We start from the raw sequence: 26,608 nt of genomic DNA, 5'->3' as shown, positions 1-26,608 counted from the left end.
GAGACTCCATTTCCTGTAGATTTCGCAACGGAAACTTTGAGTACTTTAAAAATAAATTTTAAGACTCTTTTTTCAGATTTTAACGCAACTGCAAATGATATCAAGATTTTTCAAAATACTTTTATCGCAGATATAGACAGACTTGCCCCAGAACGGCAAATATAAATGTTTGATTTGCAACATAGCGATTTTTATAAAGATAAATATTTCATCATTGCTGAAATTTTGTGAGAGTCTTCCACTCACACAGTTGATCATATGCACAATTTTGCTGATGGTCATTTTCCATTTTCGGCACTACTTATCTCTGTGAACAAAATTCTCCCAAATGAAACATACAAAAAATATTTTGCAGATCTAAACTAACTGATGAGCATTTGAAGTCGTTGCTGATAATTTCGACTAGTAAACTTGATCAATAACTGCAAACAAGTTACTGCTACAGGAATATCATTAATCATAACTACAATTCTTAATTGTATTATATGAATTTCCTATGTATGTCACTTAGGTAGGGTCAATTCTCAGGAAATATAATGCGGTTAATTACAGTTAAAATGTTCATTTACATTACATATGGCAGTTAATGTATATCTTAATTGGTCTTAAAATAAAAACAACTGATTATTGTATGCATTTGTATGATTTATTTGCATTGTAAATTTTACACAGTACAGTGTTACTTCAGTTAATGAGTATAAGTCGTTCCTGAATCTCACTCGTAGTTAACACTCGTTATATGAACCACTGTTTTGCGTAGGAATATATGAAGAATAGGTCAGTGCGTTCCATCCCGAAAAAATGGGTACTCAAGCACAGTATTCATTCTCTTGTTTTGGAAGAAAGTTGTCCAAAGACATTCGTTTACGCATGTGCTTGAACATTTGTCGAAAAAGAGACACAGAATTATCATTAAATAAAGTGGTAGCATGCGTAGCTGTTGCCTTATGGGCATCTTTAATGAAATCGTCTTAGTTGACGACAACAAATCGGAAACGGAATTCATAAACAGATACTGCAAGGGAAGGAGTTACCATGCGCTGGCGAAGAAAAGATCTTTCAATATCGTCGCGGAGAACCTGTACAGGTGACGACAACTGGGGTGTGAGGCGCAATGCGATCAGCATGGCTGACTGAATATGGCGTTGTCGGAGCTTTTGTTTTACAGAGCGATAGTTTAGAGGAAAACGGAGTGACTTAGTGTTCATTTATTGTGGCCAAAAAGACAGACCCAGGCGGCAAGTAGTTTTTGAAATGATTATTAAAGACTGAAAAAATAACGCTAAACAGCCCCTTTATGCAAAACATCGTTCGATAAGAGAGTCAGTTTCTTACATTTTCTTATCCTTGTTGTGTGAATCTCTCGATGTGGGAGCTACTCGGTAGTAAGGTTCGACTGCAATAAAGAAAAAATCATGGCGAACCGGATACTACCGCATGTCTGAGCAGTTACCAAGGGCCGGATTGATGGCGTGCGTGGTCCGGTGTTGGTCTGTGTGCTGTAGTTTGGAGACCCAAGGGTTAGACAATAACACAAACAAGGGGTCTCCTGTCAGCTTTCAGAATGAGTCTCCACGTCGAAACATTCGTTATTTGTAGGCGAGAACCGCATTGCTTTCTTAACTTCAACCAGTAGTAATGGAGTACGCTTATCTCTAGTTATGTGAGTGTAGACAAATTGGTACTATGTGATCAAAAGTATCCGGACACCCCCAAAAAGAGCGGTTCTAGGCACTTCAGTCTGGAACCGCGCGACCGCTACGGTCGCAGGTTCGAATCCTGCCTCGGGCATGGATGTGTGTGATGTCCTTAGGTTAGTTCTAGGGCACTCATGACCTCAGATGTTAAGTCCATAGTGCTCAGAGCCATTTGAACCCTGAAAAACATGCGTTTTTCATATTAGGTGCATTGTGCTGCCACCTACTGTCAGGTACTCCATATCAGCGACCTCAGTAGTCATTAGAGATTGTGAGAGAACAGAATGGGGCGTTCCTCGGAACTCACGGACTTCGAACGTGGTCAGGTGATTCGGTGTCACTTGTGTCATACGTCTATACACGAGATTTCCACACTCCTGAACATCCCTAGGTCCACTGTTTCCGTTGTTATAGTGAAGTGGAAACGTGAAGGGTCATGTACAGCACAAAAACGTACAGGCCGACCTCGTCTGTTGATGGACAGAGACCGCCGACATTGAAGAGGGTCGTAATGTGTAATAGGCAGACATCTGTCTACACCAGCACACATGAATTCCAAACTGCGACAGTATCCACTGCAGGTACTATGACAGTTGGGCGGGAGGTGAGAAAACTTGGATTTCGTGGTCGAGCGGCTGCTGGTAAGCCACAGACAACGCCGGTAAATGTCAAACGACGCCTCTCTTGGTGCAAGGAGCGTGGAGTGGAGTGACGAATCACGGTACACAATGTGGTGATCCGATGGCAGGGTGTGGTATGGCGAATGTCCGGTGAATGTCATCTGCCAGCTTGTGTAGTGCCAACAGTAAAATTCGGAGGCGGTGGTGTGATGGTGTGGTCGTGTTTTTCATAGAGGGGGCTTGAACCCCTTGTTGTTTTGCGTGGCACTATACAGCACAGGCCTACAATGATGTTTTAAGCACCTTCTTGCTTCCCACTGTTGAAGAACAATTCGGGGATGGCGATTGCATCTTTCAACCCGATCGACCACCTGTTCATAATGCACGGCCTGTGGCGGACTGGTTACACGACAGTAACATCCCTTTAGTGGACTGGCCTGGATACAGTCCTGACCTGAATCCCACAGGACACGTTTGGGATGTTTTGGAACGCCGACTTCGTATCAGGCTTTACCGACCGACATTGATACCTCTCTCAGTGCAGCACTCCGTGAAGAATGGGCTGCCATTCCCCAAGAAACCTTCCAGCACCTGATTGAACATATACCTGCGAGAATGGAAGCTGTCATCGTCACTAATGGTGGGCGAACACCATATTGAATTCCAGCATTACCGATGGAGGGCGCCACGAACTTCTAAGTCATTTTCAACCAGGTTTCCAGATACTTTTGATCACATAGTGTATATAGGCACAGGCAGATCGGTACTAGCTTTTGGCGAGACTATCACACCCCATTTCTGCCGCTGTTCTTTGAACATAGCATTGTATAATGTTGCAGGTGTGTGCTATTCTATTTTCAAGGCCACATGTAAGCGGTGGTGAAATGCAGTGCACACAGCAATAAAAGAAAAGATTTTTTTCCGATGCTTTGTGGATTACAACATGTCGTGGACATTATCGGAAGAGTGTCAACCATGCAGCTGCTTCCATGGCACTGCAGCGCCTACGAACGAGAAATAAGGCCTAACCATGTTACGAGCGCTGGCACCTGCATTGTGACAGGCAGTACAAAGACAGGGATATATGTGTCGAATGTGAGCACAGTGATGAACAAAGTTCACTTTCCAGATGCTGTGTGTATCTCAGTTCACACATTGAATGACTGGGAATTTGCCATGTAGAGAGAAGCTCGCATGGGCCCCTGGGTACAGGCAGCCATGAATAGGTGTCACTTCCAGAAATGTATTGAAGAGGATTCTGGACTAATATTTTTTATTAATAACTCAACTGAAAAGTGTCCGTACATTCTCTGAATCACAAATATAATCACATCTTCTCCATACATTTCCCTGAGTCTTCGAACAGAGGGGCAGTTACATTCTTGTTACTGATGGTCTGGAGTTTTGTTACTGATGGTCTTTTGAAGATGTCACTAAACCGTCACACTTTCCACGGTCTTTGATGTGAACTATGCTGTCTGTGTGATCACATATTCTGAGTGATGCCGCCATATCTTCAAGTTGTTGTCTATCTCCATCCTACCACTTTCCATGCTGAAAACGAGTCAGCCATGCTGCTGTTCATTGAGCCTTGGCAGTCTGTACTGATCTAAACGGTTTTGGGTGAAGCGATGACTGTGGAGAACCTTGTCAGTATTCGTTCTGTGTTACTGAATGCAATGAATGGAACATCTCTAAACGCAAATTGTCCATACTCCTCACAGAAGCATTGTACATCTGTGACGATGCTCACACTTTGGTGTGCCATTGTGAAATGCCTCAGGTGGGAAGGAACACGTCATTATTCATACTGATTACTGTATAATGCCTATAAGAGGTAAGTAATTTATCACTTGCTCATGCAACAATATTGTACACACCCCGGTGCTCTGAAGGAAATTATCTGATGATTCAAATACAGTACAGGTGTTGAAACGGTACAGTAGTTTCCGCTCTATAAGCAACAGGTTTCGCTGCTCGCTCGCACTAGGATATAGAAACAGAGTCGGCTCCGCAGCCAATTTTATTACACGTCGCGGCCGGCCGCGGGTGCAACAGAACCCATGTGGACGGGTGGAAAGAAATGTGTCAGGCTTCATAATACGTATTTGTATGTATCGTGTATTATGCATTTCTTGTACGTGAATGTGAATCTGCACATGAACTTTCCTAATCCTCCTCACACCTTTCCGTAAAACATGGCCAAATCTTTGTTGGGAAGTAGTTCTGTAGTATAGTAGTGCCAACCATACTCCTGGGTGGGGGATCAGAGAGACAGCACAGGCAGGTAAAAGTCAAAGACTTTCCAATGTCACAAGATTTGGGGTGGAGAGGTTGGTCACGGCCAAGTGGTTCGACCACCCCCTCCACCGGGGCCCAGGAAGACCTCTTGGTGCCCGCCATATTCAGGGAGTGTTACAGAAGATGGGTAAGTGAGCAGACGTGCCCTCAGTGCGTCTGTCTCAATGTTCACGCATGGAAGAGAGGTATTTGAATATTTGTACTAATTCTTTTATTTCCAGCTTCGGATTGTGTAAGGAAATGAATGATCCCGTTAATTTAGGAAATTTGACCCCATGTGTTAACGTATCTGGTCCCCAGTTTGCCTGTTATCCTCCTCACGTAGTGGATGTCCTATGTAAAATATTGGGAGGCTTTGGTGGCATACATTTGCCAACGCAATTCCGTCATGCCCTCAGAAATGTGCGTGCAGATTAGTATATAATATACCCGAGCTATAAGTTGTAAAATTGTAATATCTGTAAACTGGGACAATTGCTGCAATCGCTGTAAAATCGAGTGATAATATTTAAAATAAATACGTAATCAATTGACATCAATCTTTAACATATCTTAAAGATCACATAGGAGTCCAGTTAAAGGAATTCATTTAAAAATAGGAGATATAGAATGCAGGGACCCACACATCAGCGAGTGAGCCCTCCAGCCCCTTGCCTAGTATCGTACAGAAAGGGCACGTTCTCTAGGTAGCGCTCTCAAGCTCCCCTCCCCAGTTATCCGTTGCGCAATTTTTCATTCAGGGCTTGACTACATCAACTTTCATCTGGCGTCCCTAGGCAAGGAGGTTAGACGGTAAACTTTCAGTGTACATAAATTCTGTTTTTATACTTTTGTTTTGCTTCAAGTTGTCGATCACACACCTGGCACTAATTGCTTAAACTTCTGTGGTTTGAGCAGATTTCCAAATTCATCTCCCGCATAGTACGAAGAGTGAAACCTCGTGTACATATTGCTCAGTAGACTGATATTTTTATTGTTCCAATAAAACTGCAGATTACCGTACGGGTAATAGAACTGAATTCAGGCACAGTCCTACAGTGGTTCATTTACACTTCTCGAAAACGCTGAAATCCTTCTTCCCATTCTCTCTCCTTTCTGTTTACGGCACCAGAATAATGAATCGGATGGTTTCTAGTTGAAGTGATGTCTTTATCGCGTGCGCCTGTCTCAATTTTGTCACAGGAACTGTATATTCATAGAGCCCCCATAAAAGGAAACTAAATGGCAGCTGAACTCCAGAATTCAATACACGTAGAAATTTCAGACACTCTTCTTCTGATACAATTAATTGTAAAGTACCTCACATTCTGAAGATATGTATATTTTATTATGATCTCTTTCCATCTTGTTATTGTGCGTATTTTAGTTACAAATCTGATGATGAATTTCTTTTGTTGTAAATGGAAGTGACACATAGCCTCTCTGATGCATGATGCACTGGAGAATCCAGTGGACCTTATGGCACTCCAAAGTATGGTGCATGACCAACAGGCAAATTTTGTGAACATAAATGCTCGTTTCCTTTCTTTGTCTCTCTCTCTCTCTCTCTCTCTCTGTGTGTGTGTGTGTGTGTGTGTGTGTGTGTGTGTGTGTGTGTGTGTGAAAAATGCAGTTATCTAACGTAATGATCTCTTTTTTTCTGTTTGTTGTACAATTTTTCTATGACATTGTGTCAATGGGCATGGAAAATATACAGATAAGCCCAATAACTATTAACTCTATACTGGAGTCCGTCATTGAAACTGATGTGCCTACCGTGGAGGAGGGCGCCTTTCTCCAGTGTCAGCTCTTGGGGGATCACACTAGTCACTGAGGAGCAAATATGTAAGGAGCTTACTATTATTTTCATTCTACAGTAATATGATTGTTACACATGCCCACTTGCAAGCATTGCTTATGTGACGTCTCGTTTGTTTTACTGACATGAGGTTTTATTTCAAGGTGCACAGGATGGTAATATTGCAAGGAGTCAGATGAATATTGATCCTCAGAATGAAATAGATAAAGTATTACAAAACATTGTGATAAATAATGATGTGGTGAGTGTCCAGTAGTCTGATCCAGGCACCCATAATTTTGAGTGTAAGTTAAAAATATACAAAATTATTCTTTTGTCGCACATGAATGATAATTATCAGTATTGATATTCTTTCTTTGCCGATGTGACGGACGTGTGCAGATACGGGAATGCACTCTCATTACCTCAGCATCTGACTGAACTATGATGGCTTCATCGAACCAGCCCGTCTGTCAGTGATGCATTCGCCACGTCAGCAAACGGCGCAGCATAATCCGTCAATATCACGCCATGACCTTACAACTCCATCTCTTTTACCATGGTATAGACACTGCTTCCCACGTCCTGGACAATCACACAATCATCATGGACCTTCCTGGCACTGGCTATCAACTCGACAACAGCCTGGGCTAGAAGCAGTATCTACTCAATCCAGTCTGTTATGGATCACAGGGGCTTCGAAGTTCTTGATACTTTCTTTAATGGTCTTCAAGCCATGTTGGAAAGGGCTCTCCTCGGAATAGTGAACGTTCTGCAGTATTCTGCCTTTAAGTGCAATGTATTTCTGTCCCTGGAACTCACATCTTACCGAACGAGAATTGATGCTGTTGAAGAAAAGAGCATGCTCTACATTTTGGGGAGAAATGCCGTGACATTGCAGGGTATGTCAGTCACAAAGTGATTCAGAACTTTTACCCAGAGTGCCGTACTAGGCTGCTATGATGAAATGCAGGAAAGAGGGTCTGGTAAAGTACTCAGATGCATACTCTTCCTCGATGTGTGCTCGCATGCTTTTGGTCCCCATAATGTGAGCCCAGTTTCATCCCTTTTCCAAGAGACATTGCAGCTATAAAGCATTTATTAATGGCCAGTATTTAGACGTGGGGAGATGAATTTTGCTTTGTATGGTTGCTTCTGGCTTGTGAGAGACATCACCTGAAAGAAGTAGTGCATAAGAAAACATACGAACATCTAATATCTGCCGGCATTATTATTTCAAAGCCATCTCATTTCCCATAAAACTCTAGGACTTGCAAAATTCGGGAACAATATTCGGACTATTCAATTCACTTTACAGCTTGGATGTAGATAAAAACGAGCACAAAGGTGACGAGGAGCACACTGTCCAGAAATAAATAAAGTGTAAAGTAGTTTAATCCCTCTATTTTTTAAAATTTGCCAGTTAGCATCCCAAACACATAGGTTGGTTGCTATTCTCCAAGCCCGAGAAGCAACACTACATGTGGGTCAAGAACACGTCCCACCTACTCACCCCCCCCCCCCCCCCCAAAGTTATCAAAATCTCATGGTGCTTAGTGTTCTTGGTGTAGGCGCCTCAACTCATTTTCCAAGTGTGAATATCTAGAAAGGCATCTCATTGATCACTAGAAACAGGACCTGGTACATGTGGAAATGTCTACCAAAGCTAAAAAGTTCTTAAAGTTTAAGAATGTCTAATACCAATGCTTCTAATGTTACCTACCTTACGCAGCAGCATATTGAGTTATATGCTCGTATGACTCCACCCTCAGCAAATTCTAATCATACATCGGGGATAATTCTGAGAGATGGTTGCTTGTAATGTAACCTGGTTTTGGGTACTAAATTTTTCGTAATATGTGGCAGGGTAGGAAATTTTTTATACTCTCCATATGCTCACACCAGCAGAAATCATGAAAAATATAAGATGTATTTCATGTCACAATGTTGATGTGCTAAATATTTTAATTAGTTCAATAATTGTTTTGTGGAAGATATAATAGACTGCCACTTCTCAGTTTTAATGTTGTTCAGTTTATAAAAGTCGGCCGCTGTGACCGAGCGGTTCTAGGCCCTTCAGTCCGGAACCGCGCTGCTGCTACGGTCACAAGTTCGAATCCTGCCTCGGGCATGGATGTGTGTGATGTCTTTAGGTTAGTTAGGTTTAAGTAGTTCTAAGCCTGGGTGACTGATGACCTCAGATGTTAAAGTACCATAGTGCTTAGAGCCATTTGAATCTTTTTGAAAGTAAGTAAACTTATCTTACATTGTAGAAGAAAGTGACGTCGAAGTAATAACATTCAACCAAAGCAATTTGAGTTTGTCGCTCAGGGTACAACTCTCTACCCCCGATTTTAATTATATCACCAATTAACATTTTTGTACCATTGCATGCTCTTTAACCTAGACAGACTTGTGTCGGAAGCTGTCTGCATTTATCAAGTCAACACAGTCCCATGATAAACTCATAGGAGGATGATGGCTTTTATGCACATGCAGTTGATTGTCATATTTGTTGGCAACCGTTGGATAGTTAAGCAGAAGCTTCACATTTGTGTGATGATGAGACAACACAACACCTAGTCATTTTTCAGTTGGCACAACTCTCTTGAGTTCGGCAGAATCGTAGTGTCAAAGCTGTTTATCCTTCGATATTTCTTAATGATACGGAGAACATACACAAGTACAGTGGCTGTTTGCACAAAAGAAGCAGTCAAGCACTCTTATAACCACAGGCCTTTAAAAATAAATGGGAATAACGGAAGAGAGATATGATAATTTTCAATATATATTACGCTGTCGAATAAGTGGAGGGCACTGCAAATTCTCTATGAAAGAACATTACAATACCATGCACAAAGAATTTAAGGATGGAGTTGGCAATGAAAGAGCAAAAACTTACAATGATAGGCAGATGGAATTCGTCGCTCTTTACATCAAAAATCATTTTGTGCTAAATTTGCAGGCATGCAGCATGTGAAGAAATTGATGATACAAATAGTAAAATTTCCGACATCAGACATGCTACTCCACTGACAGTTGCAACTGTTTTTCATGCAACTGAATGAAGAGTATCGAGACGTTGTACATTACTGCAAAGTACGTTGGTAAGGTCAAGGGGTCTGCCTGGAACGATTTTTCGATTTAAAACTCGCTAATGCTGAATTTGTGAAGGAAAAAGGAGAGCAGGAACGGAAATTAGAACATCCAGAATGACCATGCGTATTATGTGGAATTGACTGCACACTGCCCACAATAAGATACTGGAAGGAGAGATACAACTTATTTATAATTTGATGGGGATGCATTAAAGAAAAGCACATTGTATAAGGAACACTTTCTGACACACAGTGCTGTTCCCTAAGCTCACTGGCAAGGTCTGAAGAATTCACTGATGCGTTGAAAGAATTATAAGGACAGTTTCCTAAACTTTTTTATGGCACTGCCAGTCTCATGTCTGTTTTCGAGCTTTTTTTCCAGAGCGTTTGCCATTTCAGTTGAAATTGCACTTGTACGTGTGTTGATGTAACTGACTGATCTCCGAGGTAATTCCTTTGTAAAGATAAAATTATTTAACGATGAAACTGTCCAGGACGTCTACATTGCTTTCCTCAGGTAGAGTTTCCACGTCTCCATAATACAGTTGTAAAAGTGCTACTATATTTCAATCAACATACATGTATGAAACTAAATAAGTCACGATTACGTGGGAACTTGAGTGCGAAAATATGTGAGTTGTCCACATCTGTATGCATGCAGACAGTCTGTACCAGATAAGAACTATATATATGCGTATCTCCAGCGTGATAAAAGTAATTAAACAATACTGAAAATTTGTTTGTTTATCTATGTTATTGGGAAAAGTGAAATATAAAACCATGTTATACAAAGTGCCACTGCATTGCTATTGAAATGAGGCGCATGTGCTGTTTTTCCTCCTCACACTTAGAAAGCATGGTGTGGCGTAGGGGTAAACGTGCTAACCACGCTAAGGACTGCGGCACTCATGCCAGGGCATGGTCTGTGAGCCAAATTATGGCCACCTCTGTTCTACATGAACACTGATGTACACCTGCTCGCAAACATTTCTGAGAAATTCCAAAGTGTCTGCCTAAGCGCATACTTTCTGGATCATGCCTTCTAATACATTGCGCCAGGGATATCATGTGACACAGTGGTAAGTATAATATGAGTCAGCATCGAGCTGTTGACCAATGTTGACATTCTGCTCTTCCTTAAAAGCAGTGTTTGTAGGGGAACTTTGTCAGTGTGTCCACAAGTACACAAAAGCAAATAACCCACAAATGGGTGTGGAGGAGCACAGGCCATCTGACATTTTAAACTGCATCCTTTACTTGGATGTAAACAACCTTTATAGGCTTATCATGTACCAATCTCTGCCATCTGGAGGGTTTCAATAGATGTCCAAAAAGAGAAAAATCGCCAGACTGCAGGAAAAGATCTATAATGTGGCTGCTGATTCTGTTGAAGGATATATCTTGGAGGCAGAACTGACATATTCTACTCATTTGTATGGTGCACACAGCGACTTGCCACTGTATCTGGAGTGCCTAGTCCCACGCAATGGTTCCATCACTAAGCTGATGACAAATCTGGAGAATAAGCAGAAATATATTCTGCACTGCAGATATCTCCAGCAGTGTCTCAGTCTGGGTATGGAACTTGTTATAATGTCCCATGGGATGTCCTTCAAGCTGCTTTGCACATACAGCTGTCATTATGAGTGACTTTGAAAAAGTTTTTGTAAATTAATGAATAATTCAGTTTTAAGAAAAGCCGGGGATAATGCTAGAGAATAGCGCCAAATTAATTTAGTTTACTGTTGGGAGGGGCTTTATGGCGGAAGAGATTACACTGCCAGCCCAAATTTTAAGTAGGCCAACACCTTCAGTCAAGTACTTGCCGTTGTGGAAATGGCTAATGTTTCAGTACATTTCATGAAGCATGTATATGTTGATATGTGTGCTCTGAACCTCTCCAATCTCCATGTGTATGGATTTCGCTATGAGTTTAAGAAGTCAAACTACACTGATCCCAAATTAATTTATATGGATACAAACAGTTTCATTCACTGAATGAAAAGCTGTGATCCATATCAAGTAATCAGGTGCAGTCACAAAGCATTCATCATGTCTAGATATGCAGCCCATAATTATTTTGCAATAATATCTCTTATCAGCCTCATGAAAGACTAGGCAATTGGTTTGCAGATTGTAGAGTTTGTGGAGCTCAGATCAAAAGTGCATGCTTACTGCATAGATGCAGGAACCACTCAAATGTGTGCTAAGGGTGAGCTTTATGTGGCCTCATAGGGTCTCACGATAGACGATTGCATGAGGTGCCTACGTGAGGGCGTTGGAGCCTATAATCATATGGTGTGCCAAATAGCCTTTCTGTCATGCTGATGCTGCATCATGACAACAAGCAGTTTATCTGTGGGGATGGGACTGGGAGCCTCCAGTAGCCACACTATTCACTTCAGAATGATTGAGCATGTGGACAGTTATTTATTTGTAAATAGAGGATTTGTGTGTATGCAGAGCAGTTGGATGAACTAATTATCATAGGTTTGTGTATGAGTATATGTGCCTGACAGGACAATATGTGTACATGTGTGTGTGTGTGTGTGTGTGTGTGTGAAAATCGTGTGTACTACGAACACAACTTCACACTATGTGTGCATGTACATACTGTACATATTTGCAAGCATGTGTGACATTTCTTCAACTGCTTCTTCTAGTCTCTGTATCCCATACACTCTATATAGGAACGACCACTAAGGAATTATTTAAGTGTGAACATTGTTTAAAAATGAGTGAATAGTGTATACATAAACTAACAAAAAATGGGAAACATATTATTAAAGTTCCTCTGTCTACTATTTTTCAGGGTGTAAAATTTATACATACATTATATACCTGATAGTATTGGGAATGAATATAAGTCATCATAAAGAAATTTTAGTGTAAAATACCAATGTAAATAAAAACATAAAAGAAAATAAATTTTAATAAGCAACAACTTTTGTACTACAAAGAGATAATTTCTTAATAATAAACTTAAAGATAATTTTTTATATCATTGTTATTATTTCCTGACTCTCCTGCAGAAAGTGCAGTTGAACTATAAGATTAGAAAAATTATTGTTAATAATAATTTCCTTATAACAAACCTGATTCTCTGGCTATGGGGCACAGCATAAGAATAATGCTACCCATATAATCACTCTAATCATAAAGAATGGGGATTGGGGCTTGAACCTTAGTTGTCCAGTGGGAGGGTTGGGGAAGGGTGTATTGGCAGTATGCACCTGACAATCGAGGTCAAAGTCGAAACTTCCCGGCAGATTTAAACTGTGTGCCCGACCGAGACTCGAACTCGGGACCTTTGCCTTTCGCGGGAAAGTGCTCTACCATCTGAGCTACCTGAGTCGTGCTTCGGTAGCTCAGATGGTAGAGCACTTGACCGCGAAAGGCAAAGGTCCCGAGTTTGAGTCTCGGTCGGGCACACAGTTTTAACCTGCCAGGAAGTTTCATATCAGCGCACACTCCGCTGCAGAGTGAAAATCTCATTCTGGAAATATCCCCCAGGCTGTGGCTAAGCCATGTCTCCGCAATATCCTTTCTTTCAGGAGTGCTAGTTCTGCAAGGTTCGCAGGAGAGCTTCTGTACAGTTTGGAAGGTAGGAGACGAGATACTGGCAGAAGTAAAGCTGTGAGACCGGGTGTGAGTCGTGCTTCAGAAGCTCAGATGGTAGAGCACTTGACCGCGAAAGGCAAAGGTCCCGAGTTCGAGTCTCGGTCGGGCACACAGTTTAAATCTGCCAGGAAGATTCATATCAGCGCACACTCCGCTGCAGAGTGAAAATCTCATTCTGGAAACATCCCCCAGGCTGTGGCTAAGCCATGTCTCCGCAATATCCTTTCTTTCAGGAGTGCTAGTTCTGCAAGGTTCGCAGGAGAGCTTCTGTACAGTTTGGAAGGTAGGAGACGAGATACTGGCAGAAGTAAAGCTGTGAGACCGGGCGTGAGTCGTGCTTCGGAAGCTCAGACGGTAGAGCACTTGCCCGCGAAAGGCAAAGGTCCCGAGTTCGAGTCTCGGTCGGGCACACAGTTTTAATCTGCCAGGAAGTTTCATATCAGCGCACACTCCGCTGCAGAGTGAAAATCTCATTCTGGAGGTCAAAGTCATCTAGAACCAGCAGTGCCTTAAGTGTGTGGGCATGCCTTGGGGGGAAGGGCAAGGATGGTAACTTATATATACCTCACCCAATTGCCTCAGGTGTAACCTGATACTGGAAGTGCTTAGTAGTGTCCACATGATAATATCGATGTTTCAGCCAGAACTCTCACTGCGTAACTACTAGCGGACTTTCTAGGCGGTGTTTGGTACAGTGGAATGAACACGGAATGGTTATCCGAGGGTGTGTGTCGAGTTCCCATGTGCCAACGTTTTTAATTTTCAATTTTTACGAAGCTCATGCTGCAAATACATCGAAATAAGGCCCAATATGTTATATTCAATAATTTTTTCATAAAAGGCATGGAAAGGAAATGCAAAGGGATTTTAAGGCGCACATAAGAACCTCATATTTAAAATTAGATACTTTTATTATTTTACAGTTGATGGTTTGTATGTGCTGGAGTGATATTCATCAGAGAAACAGGGGAAGCAGTAATTGTTGTAGCGTCTTGAACATGTTATAAACGCAGCATTTTTTATAATTAAATGATTTTTTAAGTTTATATAAAAAGCGCACTTGGTTTACATTCATAAAAGGTTCTCTCTCAAAGCACAGTTTGACAGTATACCACGTTTAACACATCATTTCACTAAAAATTGGCGAGGATTGCTGGTGATACACAATGGAATATACTTTGATGCAATTTTCTCAGGATGCAATTTCTTTTTCTCTTTTGATGAGATAAGAGCATTTTAGAAGCTTTTTGACCATTAATGTTAATAAGAGATATTGCAGACTTGTACTAGTGGAGTGTAATACCGTACAATGGTAATCCATCTTCGTCTTGAAAATTAATAAAAGTATCCAATTTTACACACAAAGTTCTCCTTTCCACTTTACAACCCCTTCCTGTAAACTGAATTGCAATCCCAAATTTTCCTTTGCCTTTCCTTTCTTGCCTGTCATGAAAATATTGATAAGGCAATATACTGAACATTATTTCAGTTTATTTGCAACGTAAGTAAGGTAAAAATTGAAAATAAAAAATAAAGAATGTTTATGCGTAAGGACTCGACCCCCGCGATCCTCAAATTATCGTTCTGCAGAGCTTGTCTGTAATAAGTTAGTGATTTTACTGGTGCTGTCGGTAGTGGAGGAAAATGGCACTCGCTGAAAGGCATTAGTTTGTCTCCATGGGAGTTACTATGGGAATCAGTAATTTACCCGTAGGATGTTAATGACAAGGAACGATGCATTGCAGCATGTGGTAAGTTGAAAATTTGTGTTGGTTAGGGGCCATGTCCGGATGGCCGAAGCGGTTAAGGCAACTATGAACTATCAAATTTATGTTAAATGCGTCGTCTGCAATAGTGGCCATTTCGCTACAGAAATGTATAATGCAACGAAAATGGTTTGGTGATGGTAGCTTCGGAAAAGGTGTGACGTGTCGTAATGTTATTGTCGATGTTACTGTAGAATCTATAATACTAAGGATCGGGGAGCTGAATGGTAATAATCCCTGTGGCAATTGGCTCGTAGGGGTGGGTCTGGGGCTGATCATTAGATTAGATGGTTATTGTGCAATTCACACTTAAGTGTTTGGCACAGGATTCATAGCTGACTAGTGGCATGTATTGTGGCCCGACAAGTAATAATTTTGCCTCTTGTCAAACCATGTAACGCGTGGAGCGTAATGGTTGTGCAATAAGTGTGGAGCAGTTTCAAACGGACTTGGTTCCCACGTCATTTTACTAAAATTCAAGTGGTAAGGCTTGCCTAGCACCTTTCCATCAGAGTGGGATGTGGGTAAGAAGGTGTAGGCATGATAAATGGTCGAAAAGGCTGATAGTAGTGTCACATACAAAGGGTTCGTTGGCTTATTAGTTAGAATGCCAATGACATTTCATCCTCACTGACAGGGTAGGGATATAAAAATAAATAAGGTGGTGACGTCACACTATTATCCAGTACTGCAGTAAGAACAAACGTTTGTCACACAGAAAAGAGGCATTAATATGCCTTCATGAGGTACCAATGCAGTGTGCTTGGTGATAATGCTTTTTAGAGAGAACATTGTTATCCGGACCTCTCCTGACGTCATTACAAACGATACACTGCAGGATGTAAGCATCGAATCCCTGATGGAGTGGGAGTGAAGCTACAACATGATACATTCTTCATCACTTGGCTGGACGAACAGTAGAACATAAAGCTGAATAGCTCTGGAACCAATTTCCGTCCAGTATTCGTGAAGTGCTGGCAGGAACTTTGTCTGTGATGTCATTGCTGTAATTAAATACAGCAAGACAAAGAAATGATAACCCCACGTTATCCAACGATTATCAGTGGCCATAACTGAAGAGGAAATGATAAGATCGTAGATAGCTCCATGCAGCAGTTATCAGTTTTGATTACTGGAGAAGAGTTAAAAATTCACTTCATTTTCATTTTGTTAGTTAATGATTTACCTTGAAACTGTTCCCACTGTTCGTATATCTGGTTACGTGAATGGAACAGGAAAACCCTAATAACTGGTACAGTGGGACGCACCCACTGCAGTGCACTTCACTGTGATTTGTACAGTATAGATGCAGATGTAAGAATATTCTGGAATATAAACCTTATTATCTTCGTCTCCGTTGAAGGTAAAGAAATCTGTAACATTTTACTCTCTGTCAGGCTATTGAGAAATTGCAGCTCCATGAAGCAGGTTGCTTGCTAACATAGCAATAACGGGATTTGGAATACAACTCGTGTTCTGTATCCTGTTACAAAGAATTATCGATTCATAGTCAAAGCATGTGCATTATAGCGCCATCCTTGTCGAGTTCTTTGTTCCACCTGCCTGACAACAGAAACAGAGAATGTTCTAATTCTTCACTATTTACATTGGTAAATATCCGTTTCGTTGAAATCTCCTCGCAGATTAAAACTTTGTGCCGGACCGGGACTTGTACTCACAACCGTGCTTTTTGCGGTAATGATCTTACTGACTGAGCAAATCAGCTATGAACCTGCATCAATGGTTTGCTTCCCCCACACCCCTCCCCAGGCTTCTGTCCTACCTTCCAAAGTTCATAGAAGTACTGCTGCATACCTTGCGGGGTCAGCAGTTGCCATTTATCCCACCTCTGCTGGCTGTGACATAATTGAAAATTAATTTGTGATATGAATTTAAAATGACATCACTATGTTTATCATGCAAGTGATTCATGGAACTGAAGTAACTAACTAAATAGCTAATGATATTTTTCTAAGAATTATTAAGTTGTTATTTGAAAATATACTCTCCATAAATTTAGGAAAAACACAATATATTCAGTTCCGTCCAACACACAGAGTAATTTGATACAGCACATGAACAGGAGTCAGTAAACAGGGTAGAACGCTCCAAATTTTTGAGTATACATACTGATGAAAACTTTAATTGAAAGAAGAATGTTACTGAGCTTCACAAACAGTTAAATTCAGCTAGTTTTACTCTTCGTATAATTGCTAGTCTTGGAAAGAAACGAATCAACTTCCTGATAAGTTTTGCATACTTCCAATGAATGATGTCTGTGGAATAATTTTCTTGGGTAACTCATTACACAGAAAGTACTGATTGCACAAAAGCGATCAGTAAAAATAATAGGCGATGTCCATCTGCAGTCGTCATGTAGGCACCTCTTTAGGGAGTTAGCCATTTTAAGAGCACCATCGCAACACATACACTCACTAACGAATTTCATCATAAATAATCTATCTTAATTTGAAAAGGATATTGATTTCCACACTTACGATTCTAGAGGCAAAACTAACATTTTTACCAATTACTAAAGCTGTCAGTGGCTCTGAAAGGAGATGAATATGCAGCAACATAATATTTTTATAATTTTCCCATCACATAAAATATTTGACAGGTAGCAAGTCGTAAATATAGCGCACAATCATTTCTACTGGACAACTTGTTCTATTCCATGGTCAAATCTCTATTTAAAAACTGATAGCCTTTAAGTGTAGTTGCATGAAGAGGACTAAAAAATAAAGTTTTCATTAATGTTAACACCAAAAATGTATACATATCCCTCAGACCGACTCATTCCATATCGTTATGATAAAAGAATCGTTCCAATATGTAATTAACTCTTTCGTTTTAGTTTCGTGGTTTTATGTAGCGCTTCATCGTTACTTTTCTCGTCACGTATCTTGTACTATTTCCGCAGTTTTATTGCTGTTGCCGTCTCGATTTCAGTGTCTCAAAATGAATGAAGAGGGACAGACCTAATTTGTCTTCTACTGGTGGATGTTGAACTGAATGGATGTAGAGAGAGGAACGCTCTTGGCTTTTTCTTTTTCCTTTTAACAGATTTTGCGAAATATGTGCTGAGTAAAAAAAAAAAAAAAAAAACAGACGGCGTGGACTACCATGCACGCCACCACCAGTCTATGGGGTACCGGGAATATTTTATAGTCAGTTCAAAAAATTTTCTTCACACTGAAATTCACATCCACTCCGGTACCACCTCTGATGGCCTATGTGCTGTATCTAACCACCACCTCAGCAAAAGTGCAGTTTATTCTAGTTAAGGTCGCTGACAGACAAAGCTTTCCCCCAAGCCACATCTAACTGGTCAGGAGGGAGCGGCAGGAGCGAATCACGAGCTCCCTGCAGAGACGTGCCTCGGCTCCCTGCGTAACATGAGGTGCTCTCCCTCCCTCTTCCTTCTCTCTCTCACACTGTTTTCCGGACTCTTTCAGCGATTGGTCACCATGGCCCTTATGATTGGCTGGTGGTTTGTTCACCGACTCTAGGCTTTGCCTGTCTGAATTCTTAACTGGAGAATACATATTAGATTTTACCTCTTAAATCTCCTGGCAACTAATCATTGCATTAATTATCGACCTGTTCAATTATTTTATATCGATGCTAGCTGAATGACGCTGCAGAAGAGCATATTCAAAAAGACAAGGAAAATATATTTTCCTTCAGTCGCGCTGAGCCTTTCGTGAGATACCCTTGGAAGAAAGGATATTGTAGAGAAATAGTTCAGCTAGAGCTGTAAGAGAGGGGGGAAGGGTGAGGATGCAAGTCGAACCTGTGATGGGTCACTTGGTAAGAGGGCAAGTTTCTAAGTTTAAGTCCCAGTCCAGTACGCAGGTTCAATCTACGTACCAGAAAGTTTCATAACAGTACCCACTTCACTTCAAGTGTGAAGCCTTCATTCTGGAAAGAATCCGTTACATTTATTGAAATTAAATTCAAAGTTTGAGTAACTACACACATCAAAAAAAGTTTTGCATCACCACGGCTCCGAGAGTTCCGGAACCTATACAGAAAATTGGAATACAGATCAACAGAAACATCATATCCGCCCTTTTCATTGCTCATGAAAACCACACATTGCATTTTGTACCACCATACAGCGAGACGTGCAGAGGTGGTGGTCCAGATTGCTGTAAACACCGGTACCTCTAATACCTATTAGCACATCCTGTTGCATTGATGCATACCAGTATTCGTCGTGGCATACCACCCACAAGTTCATCAAGGCACTGTTGGTCCAGATTGCCCCACTCCTCAATGGCGATTCGGCGTAAATCCCTCAGAGTGGTTGGTGGGTCCTGTCGTCCATAAATGGCCGTTTTCAGTCTATTCCAGGTATGTTCGATGGGGCTCATATCTGGAGAACATGATGGCCACCACAGTCGAGCGATGTCGATATTCTGAAGGAAGTCATTCACGATATGGTTGCACTATTGGTCAGAGGATGGCATTCACGTATCGTGCAACCGTTACAGCGCATTCCATGGCCACCAGCGGCGTGTGTAGGCCCCACATAATGCCACCCCAAAACAGCAGGAAACCTCCACCTTCCTGCACTCGCTGGACAGTGTGTCTAAAGCGTTCAGCCTTACCGGGTTGCCTCCAAACAGCTCTCCGACGATTGTCTGGTTGAAGGCATATGCGAAACTCATCGGTGAAGAAAATGTGATGCCAGTCCTGAGCGGTCCATTCGGCATGTTGTTGGGCCCATCTTTAACGCGCTGCATGGTGTCGTGGTTGCAAAGATGGACCTCGCCATGGACGTCGGGAGTGAAGTTGCGCATCATGCAGCCTATTTTGCACAGTTTGAGTCGAAACACGACGTCCTGTGGCTGTACGAAAAGCATTATTCAGCATGATGGCGTTGCTGTCAGGGTTCCACCTAGCCAATCCGTAGGTAGCGGTTATTCACTGCAGTATAGCCCTTTGACGGCCCGAGCGAGGCATGGTATCGACAGTTCCTGTCTCTCTGTATCTCCTCCATGACCGAACAACATCACTTTGGTTCACTCCGAGACGTATGGACACTTTCCTCGTTGAAGGCCCTTCCTGGCACAGAGTAACAATGCGGACGCGATCGAATGGCGTTATTGACCGTCTAGGCATGGTTCAACTACAGACAACACGAGCCGTGTACCTCCTTCCTGGGGGAATGACTGGAACTGATCGGCTGTCGGACCCCCTCCGTCTAATGGGCGCTGCCCATGCATGGTTGTTTACATCTTTGGGCAGGTTTAGTGACATCTCTGAACAGTCAAAGGGACTGTGTTTGCGACAGTCCACAGTCCACAGTCAACTTCTATCTGTAGGAGTTCTGGGAACCGGGGTGAAGTGAAACTTTTTTGATGTGAATATATTTCAATCTCTAAAACAATTAGCCAGAAAGAAATTGTTTATTGTCACTTGAGTACAGGTCTCGCAAAACAAAATAAAAAAGGGTAATTCAGTAGTTCTTCTAATAATTAACAATGAAGTAAGAAAGCAGGTTAACCACTGTGAACGATAATAGTGACTGGCTTGTAGTTTTAAAGATAGACACAGATCCACAACTCACTAACACTGTACATGGGCACTTGGTTAGCAGCTCCACATATGGTGAGAGAGATTGAGAAAAATATATAGTGAGATAATTATTCAGTACAATAAGGGAGACGAAAATTTAATTGTGTTGTGGGACTGGAATTCGTTAATAGGGAAAGAAATAAAAAGGGAATGTGGACTGAGGGAGAGGAAACAAATGAGAAGGTAAAAGGTCGCACAGAGCACAAATTAAGGATTGAAAACACTTGAACCAAAGTTAGATACGCATTCCACTAAATTTCAGGTAGAGGATATAATACTCCATCTGAAAATCCCTCAGAAGCCCCACTGGTACCAACTGACCTTCGTGTCATCCTCAGCTGAGAGTCATCGCTGGATGCAGTACCTACTCAATTGGCTCAATTGGCCTCACAAGGGCTGAGTACACTCCACTTGCCAACAGCACTTGGCAGGCCCGGAGCGTCACCCTTCCATGTGCAAGCCAAGCCCAACAGTGCTTAACTTAAGTGAATTGACAGGAAATGGTGTTACCAGTGTGGCAAGACCAATGGCTTAAAGGATATAATAGAAAGACAAAAATTTAAACACGAGTTCTTAAATTGCAAAATATCTGCTTTTAATTGTGGTCTCTGACAATTATTTCTTAGTTATGGAAACCAGACTACTGCAGAGAAATTTGCAGAACGTCAAGGAATTAAAGAGATGAGGCCTGGATAAGCTGAGAAAACATAAGGCTGTTGAGAGTTAGGCGTTAGGCATTGAGTATCTGAATAGGCGAAAGGAATAAAAATTGAAAGGAAGCTTTGGGAAAATAACTAGTGAGGGTGGCACAGGAAAAATTAAGTAAAAACTCAACATCACGGCAGAAATACTTGGCTCACACCTAAGATATTAATTTGATGAAAGAGTAAAATATTAAAAAACGGTTAATGAATCAAGCAAAAGGTGTGCAAATGTCTAAAAAATCAGAAAGAATGCTTAGAAGATAAATGCAAAGCTATAGAAGCATGTGCAACTGGGAGAAAGATGCCATCTATAGGAAAATTAAAGAAAACTTTACAGAAAACAGAAGCAACTTAGGAGCATTAATGATGCAGATGACAAACCGGAATTAATCAAAGTTGAGGCAGTTAAAAGCTGGAAGGAGTATATGAGAGGGCTATACAAAGAAAGCAAATCGAAGTTAATATTGTGCAAAGGGAATATGAACAGGTAAAAACGAGATAGAAGATATGATTGCATAAGAATAATTTCTTATAACACGACATATGGAGTAGATGAAATTCTATTAGAATAACTGAGCTCATAGGGGGCATCACCACGACAAAATTGTTTCAAAAAATAGTTATGGTTCATCACTGAGAGCTGATAATAAGTATGTCTTTATTACAACAGGTTTCAGTTCTCAGACTATCATCAGGTACAATAAAACATTTCAAACAACTTACATGGCGACAGAAAACATTTGGCGGCTAATACATACTTGACAATAATGACTTACGCTGGATACTTTGCTAATTTACGCCATAGACTCTATATCGCTATGTAAGCTGTTCTTATGATACCTGATGATGTCTCAAGGACTGAAACGGCTGTAATAAAGAAATATACATTATCGGCTCTTGGTGATGAACTACGACTTCTTAAATACACAGGCTCAAAAATTCCAGCAACAATAAATAATTAATGTAGAATAATGAAATTTTCGGAATACATTTGCCTAGGTAATATATGTAACTGATTAGCATTGTCTAATCGCAGGTTAATGTAAGTGCTAGATAAATCATTGCAGATGTGAAATGCTGGTACCTTAATAACCGGTGTACACGTCAGAATGTTGAATGCCAGCATGCAAACGTGCGTGCATTGAATTTTACATGTACGGAATGTCAGTTTATGGTATGGAGTTCTATGTCTGTAGTATCTGATCGGTCAATACAGGGACGGTTAATGCTACTTGTGACCGACACTGGAGTTATCATTCGATGATATCGATGATACCCCATACGCGCTCGACTGAAGACAGATCTGGTGATCGAGCAGCCCAAGGCAACATGTCGACACTCTGTAGAGCATGCTAGGTTACAACAACGGTATGTGCGCGAGCGTTATTTTGGAAAACACCTCCTGGAATGCTGTTCATGAATGGCAGCACAATAGGTCGAATCACTAGACTGACGTGCAAATTTGCAGTCAGTTCGAGTGGTATAACCACGACAGTGCTCCTGCTGTCATATGAAACCGCTCCCCAGGCCATAACTCCAGGTGAAGGTTCAATGTGCCTAACTCAAACAGGTTGGTTGGATGTCCTCAACTGCCCTCCTTCTATATACGGACACCGCTGGCACCGAGGCAGAAAAGCTTTCATTGGAAAACACAACAGACCTCCATCCTGCCCTCCAGAGGGCTTTCGCTTGACACCACTGAAGTCGCAAATGGCGGTGGTTTGTGGTCAGTAGAATGCATGCTACAGGATGCCTGTCTCGGAGCTCTCCTTGAAGCAATCGAATTGTAACAGTTTATTGTGTCACTGTGGTACCAACTGCTGCTCAAATTGCTGCTGCTGATGCAGTAGGATGCGCCAGAGTTGTACGTCGAACACGATGGTCTTCCAGCCTGGTAGTGCCACGTGGCCATCTGGAGCCCGGTCTTCTTGAGATCGTATATTCTCGTGACCTCCGCTGCTAGTAATCATGGACAGTGACTGCATTCCAACCAAGTCTTTCTGTAATATCGCAGAAGGATCATCCAGCTTCTTGTATCCATATTAAACGCCCTCTTTCAAACCCAATGGCCGGCCGTTGGTGGCCGAGCGGTTCTGGCGCTGCAGTCTGGAACCGCGCGACCGCTACGTTCGCAGGTTCGAATCCTGCCTCGGGCATGGATGTGTGTGTTGTCCTTAGGTTAGTTAGGTTTAAGTAGTTCTAAGTTCTAGGGGACTTATGACCTCAGCAGTTGAGTCCCATAGTGCTCAGAGCCATTTGAACCATTTGAACCAAACCCAATGGGGTGTTGATAATGGTCTTTTTGTCAGCTTAAAGGCATTTTGGACTGAAATCTACTCACTCTCAAAGGCATCTAACGCTCTCACAACCGTTACAGCGTGTATTTGAAGCAAACCTAACTTGCATCCTCTTAGTTGCGCTACTAGCACCACTCTTATGTGACTGGCGCGAAATTTGAGTAGACATCATCTTTCTGGTGTCGAAACACGCCTGCCAACTTCCGTTTATGTCGCACATCTCCTTCTTGGTGTTGCGATTTTTTTCCTTCAGTGTACTTAAAAGCTGTGGGGCAGCACGTTCAAAAAAGCTGTCCCTGATATGTGAGATATATGAGACAGGTGAAAAGACCTCGCTGTTCAAAAAGAATGCAACCATTCCATTTCCAAAGAAGACAGGAGCTGATTGGTGTCATTCTTACCAAACCACCAGTTTCATAAGTAATGATTGCAGAACTTACACTCCGCAAGGCACCTGACAGTGTATGGCAGAGATTACTTCTGGTACCACTAACTGATCTCCACCCACCTTCCTGTTCCATAGGCGAATGGTGCATGTTTGGCGGTAAGCCTCTGTTTAGCTCTAATTTCTCTAATTTTCTCAAGTAATCATTTCGCGAGACATATGTAGGAGGAAGTAATGTGTTCTCCAACTCTTCCACCAACGTATTCTCCTAGAAATTCAATAGCAAACCTCTCCGAGATGCACAATGTCTTGTAGCGAGTACCACTGGAGGTTGTTAGAGTATCTCTGTACCCTATCTCGCCGACTAAGCTATACTCTGACGAACACGTAGCTCTAAATCGGATCTCTTGTATACCTTCTATTAATCTAATCTGATAAGAGTCCCAGACTGGTGAGTAATAATCAAGAATGGGTCTCACACAAACGTTTTGTAAGCTACTGCTTTCGTTGGTGAATTATATTTCCTTAAGATTCTGCCCATGATTCTCAGGTTGGGATTTGCTTTTCCTGCCATTTGTTTTATGCACTCATTCGACTAGGGTTTCTCTGGATGGATAGTCCTACATGTTTTACTATAGGAGTCCAGTAATTTGTTGTAATAGCGTAACTGTACAGTACTGGATTTCTTCTCCTATGTATGCGCGTTACGTTATATTAATTTACGTTCAGGGTCAACTGCAAGACTCTGCGCAATTCATCCATCCTCTGCAGATCTTCCTGCAAATTGCTACAATTTGCTCACATTTTTACCTTCTTATAGACAACCACATCAACTAAGAACAGCCTTCTGGAGCTTCCAACGTTATTTACTAGATCATTTCTAATGGTAATGGCCCTACCACACTTACTTGGGGCTCTCATGAAATTACTTCTACATCTCCTCATTTTGTCCCGTTAAGAGCAACGTTTTGAGTACTTTCTGCGAAGAAACCTTGAATCGAGTAAAAAACCTGGTCGAATACCAAGTAAGCGAGGTATTTTTTAATTAAAAAGACTAAATGGGAGTGCTGGAGAGTAAGAAGAGGAGCAAGTTATTTCGTATAATCTCTGCAGAATCTTACAGGTATCTCATTTGGTCCAGATGCCTTTCCACTACTAAGCGATTGTTGTTGCCTTTCTGTTATCTACATCTATTTATCTGGACATCTGGCACTCTCGTATTTATGCGCTGACTGAAAGGAGGGAACATATTACGAACTTGCACAATGAAACATTTTCAGAAGAGTGGATTGAATATTTCGACACAAATTATCTAAAGAAGAAAGGATGATAGATAGAAGTCAAATTTAAGTATTAACAGTTCGGATACCAGAGAAATGCAGAAACAGTGAAGCAGTACTAACTATATGATTTATCTTAGAAGATACCTTAAGTTGAAGAAAGGTAAGCACACATTTATAACTTTTCTAGACTTAAAAGAAGATTTTGTAATGTTGAATTTGTAAGGTGGTAAGATTTTTGTACCTTACAATGTTTTCAACACGCACAATGACATTTATTTAGATATATTTTGAAATCATTTGATAGTAGTAGAGTCATTTGTTATGGAAATGGAGTACGACTGACATCGTGAGGTACACCTTGGTACTAATAATTAAATTTCATTTGTACGTTGGGTAATCAGATTTAATGAAACGTGGATGTGTAATACACAGAGGAGAGAACGAAAACTGGTTTCATCAGTGCTGGGTGAACAGTCGTGCAGACACCAGGAGATTCCAAGGCGAGTGGCAGCACAGCGCTCAAAGGGGGGTCAGTGGAGGAAAGGCAACCCCAGACGACTTGCAGACTGCGGATACATCAATGTAGCAGCAGATTGGAACGTGTCAGGCAGCACCACGGCGCCAGCAGTCGTTGGTTTGCCTACACGTACGCCACCCAGTTTCAAAAAATGGTTCAAATGGCTCTGAGCACTATGGGACTCAACTGCTGAGGTCATTAGTCCCCTAGAACTTAGAACTAGTTAAACCTAACTAACCTAAGGACATCACAAACATCCATGCCCGAGGCAGGATTCGAACCTGCGACCGTAGCGGTCTTGCGGTTCCAGACTGCAGCGCCTTTAACCGCACGGCCACTTCGGCCGGCGCCACCCAGTTTCCTGCGATTTTTAAATGTAGAGGTTTCTGAATGGTCTATTCATATGAAGTGATTGGAGAGGGAATTTGTTCCAGCAAGTTCTACGGCAGAAGGCACACTTGTGTTTGCCGTGGTTGCCACAGCCTTTAAGAGAAGGAGAGTGTGAGTGTGATCTGAGTGTACTGAGAATATGATTCATTCGCCTTTTTTGGGGCAGAGGAAACAGACGGGAGCTGAGAGCCAGCATTCTTTAGAGAGGAACTCTCGTTGGGCCTCCGTTTGAGTCTCTTCGTCCGACAGAACTTCTGTTTCAGGTGCTAGGTACTGCGCTCCATTTTGTCATTCGTTTAAGACGAATATGAACTTCGCCTTTTGGCTGAGAGTTCTCGTCTTGTGCCTGGCAAACAGTTATCAGGGGGAGATCTTCCTCTATTCTAACTTTCGTTGAAGACGTTACTGAATTCTGCCGTCGGTGGGAAGTTCACATCTGACGTTAATTGTTAGCGGTGAAATGGTAGACAGAGTTGTTAATCAGCAGTTTCGGGACAGTAGTCTGCTGTTTAAAGGTTTAGATTTCAGTGCACTGCACATTACGGGGCTGTAGCCTTGGTATCAGC

This window comes from Schistocerca americana, chromosome 1 (genome assembly GCF_021461395.2).
Source record: "Schistocerca americana isolate TAMUIC-IGC-003095 chromosome 1, iqSchAmer2.1, whole genome shotgun sequence".
NCBI classification, from domain to species: Eukaryota; Metazoa; Arthropoda; class Insecta; order Orthoptera; family Acrididae; genus Schistocerca; species Schistocerca americana.
Note: the sequence above shows the minus strand (reverse complement) of the source record.